The 12,575-nt window shown below is 36.1% G+C and overlaps 1 non-coding gene across 1 annotated transcript; it reads left to right on the top strand.

The window, feature by feature from the left end:
* Positions 1-12,157: 12,157 nt before the first annotated feature.
* TRNAT-CGU (transfer RNA threonine (anticodon CGU)) lies at positions 12,158-12,230 on the top strand. The gene has a single exon. It is a non-coding gene; the product is annotated as a tRNA-Thr (tRNA).
* The last annotated feature ends 345 nt before the right edge of the window (positions 12,231-12,575 follow it).

Consider the following 12,575-nt stretch of genomic DNA (forward strand, 5'->3'; position numbering starts at 1 on the left):
AAGCTATTTTTCAACGTATTCCCCACTGGAATTGAGACATTTGTCATACCGTGGGAGCAACAGAGAGGTACAGACGGCTGTTACACTCTGGTTCCGATCCCCAGACGGCAGTCTTCTACGACACAGGGAAACAAAAGTTGATCCGACGGTATAGCAGATGTCTCAATTCCGATGGGAAATATGTTGCAAATAGCTCAGCAATTATTGTTGTATCTGTTCCAATAAATATTTCCATGAAATTGTGTTTTCTTTCTACAAACGGCCCCAGTGAAGCTTATTTTTATGATCCTCGAGTGGTCAAAATTTGTATAAGTACTTGTTTTGACATTATTAACATGGGAGAAAAAAAAATAACTTTTTTATCTGCCCCCATTAAAATGTTCGCTTTTGAGTTTTTTCTTTTCTTGTATCTTTGCCATGTTTATATTTTTTTCCCGTGTGTGCTTCTGCTCCGTTTAGCAGATTTTCTCCCGTCTGCCGCTTTTTTTTTCCGACTGGCTCTTTTGCATCCGTCTAGAACTTTTGCCCCTATCTTTTGCTTTTGCAACTATCAGGCTTGCTTGCTGGTTAGTTGTAATTTTGTGAATATGTTTACACAGAAATTTGGCGTAATAGTATTCATTTCATAAAGTGGTCTCGGCTCAAATGATACAAATCAAACTTTAGCCAGAGAATTAAATACTATATATTTTTTCAAAGTATACTAATTTGGTAAATAAATGACGTAGGGCTTACTTCATGTATCGAAACATGTTGAAGTTCACTAGCAATGTTAGTCATTTGGTTATGTATCCAACCACTATAGTCGACGTTTGATACAAAGATATCGTTTTGATTAATTCTTGCTAATATTTTCCAGACAACGAAATACTGCATTGGCTTGATATGAGTGCCTGTTTGTAATATATTAAGCAAATACAGCTCTCATTTTTTCCGCACTTATCTGCATAATCTTTATGTTCCTAGCTGCGGTACTAGTATTATCGGATACACAAAAGCGTGACTTAATTAACGCAGTTCTTGTCATTCATTTTTACAACACGGATATTTTTTGTTCACTGACTATAAATCATACAGTCTCTTTACATGCGTTTCTCTGATATGTTTCTAACCTTCGTGTAGTAACGAAGTTGCACGAGTTATGAATTATGCGGTTGGAATGTTGTACATTGTTTCCTTTACTATGCATATTAAAATTACCTGACTGATAAATTTTGCTGTTTTCACAAAGATTTAAAAAGAAACTATTTGAAAAGGAGTGTATATGTGTTTGGGATAAAAAAGTTGAATACTATTATTATTATTATTATTATTATTATTATTATTATTATTATTATTATAATACAATCTAACAAACTACAAAAAATAGTGTTATAAAGGTGACATATGTTTTCGCAATATGTGAAACTTAAGAGAAATAATTCAGCTTCTACTTATTGCGAATGATATACAATTAATTCTCTTCAAAAATTATTACTACGAGGAAAACACTTGGAATAATTTAATGTTCCTTAAAAAATTACTTCCGGATGTCTCGGTTAGTAGAATCACTAACTACGGTATGGAAGATTTCTGATTCAATCCCAGGTGGTGCCGAAATTTTTCTCGATACCCAAACTTCCAAGAACGGCCGTTATTATTGAGGTATCAGAACGTTTTGAAATATATTGTGCAATCTGGAAAATATTGTGTCATCTGTAGGTAGCATTGCGTAATATCTCGCAAGTTCATGAGAAGCCGTGGTGTACACTCGCTCTCCTCTGTCACAGATCGTAGTCTTCGTTCTTTGTTTTAATTTTTTTATAGTTCTTAGTTTGGTTCTTAGTTTTATTTCCATATCGTGCTCCTTTTCATACAAATATAATACGGGTGCGAAAATTGAAGAAAGAGTATTTTGTTATTGAATTTATTATTATTATTATTATTATTATTATTATTATTATTAAACATTTTCCCTAAACAGGGATTGCCCAGAAAACAAAGAATATCATATATAAAAACAAAATTTTGAATACATAGTACATAGTACATATTACATGGATAATTTGTTATGAATATAAAACCAATGCAAGAAAGAGGAAAAAGAAATTGCAATGCAATGTCTTATCCGAGGTGATTTCTTAACAATGTAATCGAACCGTCCAATGCAAGAAAACAAATATTGGTAATTATAGATGATGGCAAATGAATAACCTTACAAAAGTCAACAAATTGTTTCGGGATGGATCCTCTTACTCAGACCATCAAATCTATTACTTCTATCTGTTGTATTTGATGTTTATCTTGATAATACGGGATTGTTGGTTCATAGATTGTTTTTCCTTGTGTATATCTCGCGGTTGGCTTTTGCAAATCTCGAAAACGAACTATAGGGTGAATTATAAAACCTCTCAGATGGTCCTGGAAAACGATCATATCTATCCTACGAATGCTGCCTCGTCATGCAGACAAGAACAGAGGACGTGTCGGAGAGTTTCTATCTCGCTGCCGCAATGACGACAGCGGTTGTTGTCCATGGTCCTTCCCGGTATGGCATGAACTGCTGTCACTTTACAGCCATCTTCAAAGCGTCATGCCATTCGCTCCGTGTTAGACCTTTATGATCAGTTATCCAGCGATTAGCAGGGGGATGTTCCGCGAAGAGTTCGACACCTTTCCCTTTTTGGGGTAGTTCACACAATTTCTCGAATTCAAGATCCCGTAATCTTGATCTAACTTTCCGTGCATCAAGGAAACCCTCTTTGAGATTAAATAAGGTGTCGTCGGGAAGAAGGTGAAGTCTATTCAGGCAGTCTGTACTCTCTTGAGTAAGATCTCTGTTAGTCACCAGCTTTTTGAAATGTCAGGACAAGTGAATATAAAAATAGACAGGAGGAAATGAGACGTAGAAGGTGTTGCTCAACAAATCTAAAGAGAGATACCGATATTCCACAACTCTGTACAAGTGTAAATCTAATAAACTTCGAGGAACAGCAGCACCTTTAATCGTCCGACATTTCGAAACAAACAAAATTATTACGCAATAATATTCATTTCGAATTGAGCTGGCTAGAGGGGACGTCAATGTTATTGCAAAATATTGGCTGTGCAATAATATTGATCTTGCAGGGGCTGCTTTAAATTTTACGTGAATATGTATCTATGACTAAACTTTAATTACAGGATATGAACTATTGTTATTGAAGTTCGGGGTTCATATGTATGAATAGTTTTTTTAAGGATTAAGTTTTAAAACAGCAACTCGTCATTTGCCTGTGGTAGTGAAGTAATTAAGAACCGAGAGACGCAACAGCATGATCTGATAGTTTCAAAGCCGGTATCCTGCCTCTGATCAGGACTGCACGTACATAGCTATGTATGAAAATTATTTCAAAGCTCAGATAAAGTGGGTTTTAATATAGACCAACATAAACCGAAATCACATTATGCCGACCGCATCATTGCGCATATCAATGATTTCGGTTCCGTAGTTCGACGTCACCACATGCATCCGGATGGACAGTCTGACTGTATGAAACAACTGCCGCTTGTTTGCCCGGAGATTTTTCTTTACGTCGATATTTCCAATTACCGTTGCAATATCGTGCAGAAATGTGCTGTAAATTGATAAGTGTCACATTTGCATCAACGAAATTGCTTTAAGGAACTTAGCGTTCACCCAGGAACTGGAACACGCTGCTCCTGCACAACTGACAAGCAGTTTGAAGAGAAATTCATCTTGTTGTATAATATCAGTAATAACTATGCGAAAATAGAATGAGAAATCCAAAGTAGAGATAAATTTCAAAGACGTTTCATATTATATGTTTAGTGAACCAAAGTTCGATACCTGGAAGGATACATGTACTTGAATAAGGTACTAATTTTCCTTTCACAGAAAGTGAAAGTGTGTGTATTGGTTTTCTAAAATTTAATCTTGTAATGGAACCCGTGTTTTACCCCGTGGTATATCGCGAGGTACTTAAAATGTTGACCTTTATTTCAATTAAGAAACACACTATTTAGACCTGTAGAGTTGGTACGCCTATCGCACATACACGATGAGTGGAGTAAGTGTAAATATTAGATAGGTGTAATAAACTGAAGGTGCTTTATTTCAGAGTTATTTGTAGTGAAATGGATAGGTCTTGGAGAACCAGTTTATTGGTCAGCCAGATCACCAGACATGAACCTTCTCGACTTATACTTGTGGGATCGTCTGAAGTCACTAATCTACTGTCTGACATTTTTGGCAAAGCAAAAGTGCAGCAACGAATTGAACGTGCCTGTAAAGTTTTCAGAATGAGTTGAACGGACAATGTTATAAAATCACTAAGACCACGAGCACGTCTTCGTCTACATCAGGAAAAATTACTTTGAACATTAGTTACGTACATTAACGTTTTTGTAAACTTCTTGAGTGGATTTATTTTCGGTTTGTGTTGAGTTTGTTAGTACTCAGAAATAAATCACTTTGAGAAAGTGTTATAGTAGTGCTGCTCAGCAAAGCGACAACCGGCGGAGGAATCTGAGGTTACGAGTGAAGCTCTCCTCCGTTGATCTCCAGTACTATCGTAGTGGAAGAGGGGGTATACGGACGGATACGGAGATTCGGAGGGAAGCGACAATCGGATGACGGAGATCTCAAGGACCACCGAACGATCGACGGGACTGGCGATTGTTGTGAGTGAAATAAAATGACACTAAAGCGGGTGGATGCGTGGTCGACAACAAGAAAGTGGATGGGTGAGCGGCGGAGAAAGTGGATGAGTGAGCGATGACTAGCTAGTGGTTGCGTGAGTGGCGCTGACGGAGCAAATGGATGAGTGAGCGAAGGCAAGCTAGTGGTTACGTGAGCGGCGGAGCAAATGGATGAGTGAGCGATGACGAGCTAGTGGTTGCGTGAGCGACGCTGGCGGAGCAAATGGATGAGTGAGCGATGACAAGTGGATGCGTGGGCGACGACGAGCAACCGGATAATATTAAAATTCCGTTAACTCTAAGTTTTCGAATTTATGCATACCTTTTGAACACTCCAACAAAATAGCATTCAGGTATGGGTTCGAATCCCAGCTGGTGTAATTAACTAGTTGGATTTTCTCGAGATTTTCTCAAACACGAATGTCAGGTAATTTCATGAAAAGTGTTGGAAATAATTTTGTCAAAATAATATTTTGCTGCAGTAAATTTCTTCTGATGTTGCAAGACCGTGCAGTTGGTATACCATGGAACGTAAAATAACCGATAAAAAGTAGTATGTCGGTGCTCTTAGACTAATATGGAGTCTGGCAGAGGAGCGGGGACATAAAGAACACATACAGCCTAAGGGTAGGTCTTTGAATGCAAACCCAGCATTCTCCAATTTTTCTTATTTTCTGTCTTCCTCTTAGTTTCCGCATATAATCCATTATATCTTAATGTCGCCTATCACCTGATATATTCTTGTCCCGAACTGTTATTATTATTACTATTATTATTATTATTATTATTATTATTATTATTATTACTATTATTATTATTATTATTATTAAGGGGCTTAACAATGAGAGTAGTAGTAACAAGGGAATTAACAATGGGAGTAGTAGTAACAAGGGGATTAACAATGAGAGTAGAAGTAACAATGGGAATAGTAGTAGTAATAAGGGGATCAACAATGAGTAGTAGTAACAATGGGAGTAGTAATAACAAGGGAATTAACAATGGGAGTAGTAGTAACAAGGGGATTAACAATGAGAGTAGTAGTAACAATGGGAATAGTAGTAGTAATAAGGGGATTAACAATGAGTAGTAGTAACAATGGGAGTAGTAATAACAAGGGAATTAACAATGGGAGTAGTAGTAACAAGGGGATTAACAATGAGAGTAGTAGTAACAATGGGAGTAGTAGTAACAAGGGAATTAATAATGAGTGGTAATAACAATGAAAATAGTAGTAGTAGCAAAGGGACTAACAATTAGTAGTAGTAAAATGGGATTAGTAGTAGTAGTAGTAGTAGTAGCAGTAGCAGCAAGGGGATTAACAATGGGAGTAGTAGTAACAATGGGAATAGTAGTAGTAACAAGGGGATTAACAATGGGAGTAGTAGTAACAATGGGAATAGCAGTAGTAACAAGGGGATTAACAATGGGAGTAGTAGTAACAATGGGAATAGTAGTAGTAATAAGGGGATTAACAATGGGAGTAGTAGTAACAATGGGAATAGTAGTAGTAACAAGGGGATTAACAATGGGAGTAGTAGTAACAATGGGAATAGTAGTAGTAACAAGGGGATTAACAATGGGAGTAGTAGTAACAATGGGAATAGTAGTAGTAACAAGGGGATTAACAATGGGAGTAGTAGTAACAATGGGAATAGTAGTAGTAACAAGGGGATTAACAATGGGAGTAGTAATAACAATGGGAGCAGTAGTAACAATGGGAATAGTAGTAGTAATAAGGGGATTAACAATGAGTAGTAGTAACAATGGGAGTAGTAATAAAAAGGGAATTAACAATGGGAGTAGTAGTAACAAGGGGATTAACAATGAGAGTAGTAGTAACAATGGGAATAGTAGTAGTAATAAGGGGATTAACAATGAGTAGTAGTAACAATGGGAGTAGTAATAACAAGGGAATTAACAATGGGAGTAGTAGTAACAAGGGGATTAACTATGAGAGTAGTAGTAACAATGGGAGTAGTAGTAACAAGGGAATTAATAGTGAGTGGTAATAACAATGAAAATAGTAGTAGTAGCAAAGGGACTAACAATTAGTAGTAGTAGTAAAAATGGGAGTAGTAGTAGTAGTAGTAGTAGTAGTAGTAGTAGTAGCAGTAGCAGTAGCAGTAGCAGTAGCAGTAGCAGTAGCAGCAGGAGCAAGGGGATTAACAATGGGAGTAGTAGTAACAATGGGAATAGTAGTAGTAACAAGGGGATTAACAATGGGAGTAGTAGTAACAAGGGGATTAACAATGGGAGTAGTAGTAACATTGGGAATAGTAGTAGTAACAAGGGGATTAACAATGGGAATAGTAGTAGTAACAAGGGGATTAACAATGGGAGTAGTAGTAACAATGGGAATAGTAGTAGTAATAAGGGGATTAACAATGGGAGTAGTAGTAACAATGGGAATAGTAGTAGTAACAAGGGGATTAACAATGGGAGTAGTAGTAACAATGGGAATAGTAGTAGTAACAAGGGGATTAACAATGGGAGTAGTAGTAACAATGGGAATAGTAGTAGTAACAAGGGGATTAACAATGGGAGTAGTAGTAACAATGGGAATAGTAGTAGTAACAAGGGGATTAACAATGGGAGTAGTAGTAACAATGGGAATAGTAGTAGTAACAAGGGGATTAACAATGGGAGTAGTAGTAACAATGGGAATAGTAGTAGTAACAAGGGGATTAACAATGGGAGTAGTAGTAACAATGGGAATAGTAGTAGTAAAAGGGGATTAACAATGGGAGTAGTAGTAACAATGGGAATAGTAGTAGTAACAAGGGGATTAACAATGGGAGTAGTAGTAACAATGGGAATAGTAGTAGTAACAAGGGGATTAACAATGGGAGTAGTAGTAGCAAGGGGATTAACAATGGGAGTAGTAATAATAAGGGGATTAACAATGAGAGTAGTAATAACAATGGGAGCAGTAGTAACAAGGGGATTAACAATGGGATTAGTAGTAACAAGGGGATTAACAATGGGATTAGTAGTAACAATGGGATTAACAATGGGATTAGTAGTAACAAGGAGATTAACAATGGGATTAGTAGTAACAATGGGAATAGTAGTAGTAACAAGGGGATTAACAATGGGAGTAGTAGTAACAATGGGAGTAGTAGTAACAAGGGGATTAACAATGGGAGTAGTAGTAACAAGGGGATTAACAATGGGAGTAGTAGTAACAATGGGAATAGTAATAGTAACAATGGGATTAACAATGGGAGTAGTAGTAGCAAGGGGAATAGTAGTAGTAACAAGGGGATTAACAATGGGAGTAGTAGTAGCAAGGGGATTAACAATGGGAGTAGTAATAATAAGGGGATTAACAATGAGAGTAGTAATAACAATGGGAGCAGTAGTAACAAGGGGATTAACAATGGGATTAGTAGTAACAAGGGGATTAACAATGGGATTAGTAGTAACAAGGGGATTAACAATGGGATTAGTAGTAACAAGGAGATTAACAATGGGATTAGTAGTAACAAGGGGATTAACAATGGGAGTAGTAGTAACAAGGGGATTAACAACGGGATTAGTAGTAACAAGGGGATTAACAACGGGATTAGTAGTAACAAGGGGATTAACAACGGGATTAGTAGTGACAAGGGGATTAACAACGGGATTAGTAGTGACAAGGGGATTAACAACGGGATTAGTAGTAACAAGGGGATTAACAACGGGATTAGTAGTAACAAGGGGATTAACAATGGGATTAGTAGTAACAAGGGGATTAACAATGGGATTAGTAGTAACAAGGGGATTAACAATGGGATTAGTAGTAACAAGGGGATTAACAATGGGATTAGTAGTAACAAGGGGATTAACAATGGGATTAGTAGTAACAAGGGGATTAACAATGGGATTAGTAGTAACAAGGGGATTAACAATGGGATTAGTAGTAACAAGTGGATTAACAATGGGATTAGTAGTAACAAGTGGATTAACAATGGGAGTAGTAGTAACAAGGGGATTAACAATGAGAGTAGTAGTAACAAGGGGGAAAACAATGGGAGTAGTAGTAACAAGGGGGAAAACAATGGGAGTAGTAGTAAGAAGGGGATTAACAATGGGAGTAGTAGTAACAAGGGGATTAACAATGGGAGTAGTAGTAACAAGGGGATTAACAATGGGAGTAGTAGTAACAAGGGGATTAACAATGGGAGTAGTAGTAACAAGGGGATTAACAATGGGAGTAGTAGTAACAAGGGGATTAACAATGGGAGTAGTAGTAACAAGGGGATTAACAATGTGAGTAGTAGTAACAAGGGGATTAACAATGAGAGTAGTAGTAACAATCAGAGTAGTAGTAACAATAGAATAACATTAGAAGCCGTAATAGAAAAGTTTTAAAAATAGCACAAATAGAAGAACAATATTAATGCTTGGAGTTCATTACTCATGGAATACGCTCCTCGCATATTAAAAATTAAAGAGAATCACCCTGAATATGTATAAATTCCAATTCTTGATATCTAACGAACACTTACTATATGGACATAAAAGTTGGCTTAATGTGAAAAGTTTGAGTCATTCTTGAGGATTTTTTATTCGTTATCTCGAAGACTTAATAACTTCATAAAATTCCTTTTACCTACGTAGCCTATGTGGATTAACGAGGCTGAACGTTGTCATGCAATATCAGGAAGTAGGTGACTTAACAGGATATTTCTTTTACGCCCATCGTTCTGAGAACGGTATAATTATCCACTATCTTGTATGCAAATTAAATGCTCAACAGTATTAAATACGCAACCTTGTGTGTGCTGAACCCGAACTTCAGCGTTATATCTAGACATTACAACAATGTTTAGTTACAAAACGATAGATTTAAAACGTGATTTGCATTCTAGGGATATAAATCTGACAGGTTTACCATCAGCGCACGGTATTAACGTAAGAGAAATGTTTTGCCATTTCAAAAGTGGAAGTGCGATGCTATATTTCTCGCTCCCTGTGCTTGCGTATACAAAGATTTATTATGTATAGAGAGAACTACATGAATTTGACAGAAGGTTAAAGTGAGAACTGTAAATGCTTTTAACAGTAGACCACCCGCGGCTAGTGGTGTAAAAATTTGGGAAGTCTGTGGGACAAAAAATTGGAAACATAAAATGAGTCCTTAAAGATTAATAAACAAGTTGTTTCAGAATATTTCGAAACCCACAACAAGATTTATTTATTTACTTATTTATTTATTTATTTATTTATTCATTTATTTATTTATTTATTTATTTATGTATTTATTTATTTATTTATGTATGTATTTATTTATTTATTTATTTATGTACTTATTTACTTATTTACTTACTTATTTACTTATTTATTTAGTTATTTACTTATTTATTTAGTTATTTATTTAAATCCACCACCAACAGAAGCGGGCTTCCAATTACAGGTGGCTTACACAGATACATACACAAAATACATAATAAGAAAAAAAGAAACAAAACATCACAAACGAAAGAAAGAAAATACATAACGGTAATAGATGCTAGGATATAATATTGCAGTTAGGCCTAATATAGTGCCAAATGTCAATATAATGATGCAAAATTATTTAAAAACTAGAGTAAAAACATTATAAATACACTTCTTCATAATTTAAATATCTAAGGAAATACAATTATTTTTTAATATTGTATGAAATTTTTCAACTGTTAAACTGAAATCTAATTGAGAATCACAGTTTAAAGACAGAGAGTTGTAAGTATTACACATAACAAACAATGGAGAGTTCTTGAAGGAAACAGTTCTAGGAATGGGAATAACAAAAGGTTGCCTATGACGTAATTCTGTTTTTTTTTTACATTGAACTGAAGGAATTTAAGAAAATAACAGTTATTCAATATACCGTTAACAGTCTTATAGAGTAAAATTTGACTATTTATTAATCGTCGAGATTTTAAAGTTTTATAATTAAATTCAAAAAGTAATTGATTATATGAAATTTGCTTATCATAAGACGACACGTGATGTTTTTTTTTTAAATATAAATAACGTAAAAATCTTTTCTGTATCCTTTCTATTTGCTTCTGATGGGACTGGAACTGAGGTGACCATATTACAGACGCATACTCTAGCTTACTCCTAACTAGTGTTTTATATAGGCTAGAGTATCAATAGTATTTATATTTTTTAATTCTTTTGTATTTCTGATTATAAATCCTAATTTTCTATATGCATCAATTACCACGTGATTTATGTGCATTTTAAAACATAAGTTGTGTGTAAAACAAATACCCAAATCCTTAAATGATTTTACTCTAGGTAACTTCACACCATTAATTTCATACGAATTTTGAGCAACTGTCTTATTTTTAGAATACGTCATAAAGAAACATTTATTAATATTTAACAGAAGAAATTATCGATACTCCATCTATGTAGTCTGTCCAAATCATGCTATGAATACACATGTCTCGGTTCTCTGTAACGTGGATTCAACATGACGCAAGGGGACTTGTACTCTGTCTGAAAGCATACAAAAAATCGTTATAAATTTGCTGATATTTGATGTGCAGATATTTTCAGCCATAATTGATGTAATTTTTACAACAGGACACTTGGTCAAAATGAAAGTGGCCGGTCTCTTGAGCAGCAAAAATGTTCTAAATCCTTCGGGTGAGCGCGCAGTTCACTACCGTAAACCTCCTTGCGCCGCTTTAGTTAACTTCATAATACAAGGCGCTGATTTGGGCTACCTCCACAGCATGCTTCGAATCTCCGTATTGAATTCTTTGTTTTGTCCTTTCTTTTATTTTTTATAACTCCTTTTAGTGTAACATAATAAATAATTTTGCTTATGTTAATTCATGTTACATACAGATAATTGCAAAATTGGTGAAAATTTATGGTTTTAATTCCAGAAAATGAGGATATATCTTGTCATCAGAATTATGGTTTTTTTCCTTGGTTACATTTACTATATTTAGGCTCTGATGATCACGGATTTAGATTAGTCAGACGATGTGGGTTTGGGCATGCGCCTAGCTTGAAAGTCAGGTCCACACCTGTGGAATAACTGTTAGCGCGTCTGGCCGCGACTCCAGGTGGCCCGGGTTCGATTCCCGGTCGGAGCAAGTTACCTGATTGAGAATATTATAGATTTATTAATTTGTCATACAGAATAATATCTGTAATATTGACACTTAATATTTGAGGGGATCGAACCCTGGTCCTTGGTTCTACGTACCAAGCGCTCTGACCACTGAGCTACGCCGAATTCAATCCACAGCACCGGATCGACAAATTAATAAATCTATAATATGCTCATAGCTAGCAGTGCATATGTCTGTACAGATTACTGTGCACTTAACTGCGGAATCCCGGCCAAATAAGTCACTCAGCTGAGTGCGCTCCTAGTATAATGGCAGTTGACATTGGACATATAAGTCAACATATATGCCTAACTTGGAGTCAGGCCACAAAGGGAATCATTGAAGGAGGAGAATTCGATCCGGTGCTGTGGATTGAATTCGGCGTAGCTCAGTGGTCAGAGCGCTTGGTACGTATAACCAGGGACCCGGGTTCGATCCCCGGCGCCGGAGTGAATTTTTCTCCTCAAATATTTAGTACCTGGTTGAGGTTTTTCCGGGGTTTTCCCTCAACCCAATATGAGTAAATGGTGGATAACTTTCGGCGCTGGACCGCGGACTCATTTCATCGGCATTATCACCTTCATCTCATTCAGATGCTAAATAACCTAAGATGTTGATAAAGCGTCGTAAAATAACCTATTTAAATAAATAAATGAAAGTCAACGCAATAGATCTAATAAGGCCACAGGGATTGTTTGTAGTACTCCTTTTTAAGTGGAAATTGAATTAAAAGCCGGCACGATATTCTGTCTTTACTGATCTGGCAACCCTGGCTGCGCGTCAGTCACTCTCTTT

This window comes from Periplaneta americana, chromosome 3 (genome assembly GCF_040183065.1).
Source record: "Periplaneta americana isolate PAMFEO1 chromosome 3, P.americana_PAMFEO1_priV1, whole genome shotgun sequence".
In the NCBI taxonomy this organism is placed as follows: Eukaryota; Metazoa; Arthropoda; class Insecta; order Blattodea; family Blattidae; genus Periplaneta; species Periplaneta americana.